Source organism: Nannospalax galili, unplaced genomic scaffold (assembly GCF_000622305.1).
Source record: "Nannospalax galili isolate Female #2095 unplaced genomic scaffold, S.galili_v1.0 scaffold54, whole genome shotgun sequence".
NCBI lineage: Eukaryota > Metazoa > Chordata > Mammalia > Rodentia > Spalacidae > Nannospalax > Nannospalax galili.
In genome coordinates, this window is record NW_008341028.1 from 203,681 (window position 1) to 205,704 (window position 2,024).

Here is a 2,024-nt window from a genome sequence, read left to right on the forward strand (position 1 = left end):
AAAGACGAAATCACACACACAAAAAAACAAATTTTAAAAAATGTATTATATTTGCGGAGGAAGCATGGAAATTACATCATGTTCATTAGTAGAGGTGATAAACATTACCATTGAAATCTACCCAATGACTTTATAGACATACACAGGCACCAAGGATCCAAGTGCAACCAATTATGACTAGTAATAATCAGATAAATAAAGATTAGAGATGCATGTGCAAACATCTAAGTGTTAGTAGCATTCAAAATGAGTTTTTCTGTATGAAACAGTATATTTTAAAATGAAATGGAGAGCTTTTTTAAAGGCTAAAACCCCATTCAGTTTTATGCCTTATAGGGTTTATACTGAGTTCAACATTGTATAACTGTAATAATTCAACTGCAAACCTAAAAATGTACAGCCAATTTTGTAAGAGATGCAGCCTAGCTCAGAAAATTGTTATTGAATATGTCAATGCTGATGTAATGAAATGCTTCTTCTAAGTATGTGGTTATTAAAAAAAATTATGTGTATATGCATGTGTCTGTGTGGGGATATGTACACATGAATACATGCTCCCTCAGAAACCAGAGGTGTCAGATCCCTCAGGAACTGGAGTTACAGGCAGTTGTGAGCTGCCCAATGTGCTTGCTGGGAATTGAACTCTGGTCCTCTGGAAGAACGGCACATGCTCTTAACCACTGCTCCAGCTCATAAATGTCTATTTTTTAAGGAACTTTTATGATACTTTGTTATACAGGCTATAGCAAATTAATGTGTCTACATGTGTTAAATGTTATGACATATTCTGTTCTGAAATTTTAAGTAAATCTTAAATTTAAATGTCTGCTGGCTACGGGTTTTCCATTCATATTTAAGGGTAAATCATTATGTTTCTGTTGCCATGTATGAGGTGGTGGCCAATATGTGGCTCACTGTCTGCCATAGAAAACTCAGTACAAGGTAGGAATATGGATGGTCCCTGCTGTGTTGGTTTGACTTAATTTTTTTTTCTGGTCTTTTTGAGACAGGGTCTCCTTGTAGCCCCCATTGGTCTAGAACTCTCTATGTGGACCAGGGCGGCCTTGAACTCACAGAGATCCACTTGCCTCTGCCTCCCCAGTGCTGGGATTAAAGCATGCACCATCATGCCCAGTGGTTTGACTTAATTTTTCAAATGATGATATAAAATCCATATATATTCAGTAGACGCCGTACCTCAAATTTTTTATTTTTGTCTTTTCCTGACCTACAGATGTGCCCCATAATATTCTTTGGTAATGCTGGTTATCAGCAGTGAACCTTAGCTTCTAATCAGTTGTATAGTCATGAGGGAAGCCACTATCCCTCTACAGTGTAGCATTCTGGCTGTGTCTCTTAGACACTGTGTGTCATGTTTTTGCCACTCACACTGTTTATAAAATCCCATGCACTGTTGCTTGGATAAATAGCCAAAGGCCTAGGTACTAAAGGCTTAGATGATCACTTTGTGATACTATTGAGAGGTGGAAGGAAGTTAGGCCATTTGCTGTCTGCACTTGCAGAGGAGCCGCAAACCTTTTCCCTCTGCTCTTCTGCTCTCTTGCTCACAGTCAAGATAAATTGCATTCTCACATATCTAAAGGCATAGGAACCACCAAAACTAAACCAAGAAGAGTTTAACAGCTTAAACAGATCCATATCACAAAAAGAAATTGAAACAGTAATACAAAACCTCCCGACTAAAAAAAGCCCAGGACCAGATGGATTTACAGCAGAATTCTATGAGACATTTAAAGAAGATCTGCATCCAATACTACTTAATTTATTCAAAAAAATAGAAATGGAAGGAAAACTTCCAATTCCTTTTATGAAGCCAGCATCATTCTCACACCAAAGCCTGGTAAAGATACAACCAAAAAAGAAAACTATAGACCCATATCCTTAATGAACATAGATGCAAAAATTCTCAATAAAATACTTGCAAACCGCATACAGACACACATCAAAAGGATCATCCACCATGATCAAGCTGGCTTTATTCCAGAGATGCAGGGATGGTTCAA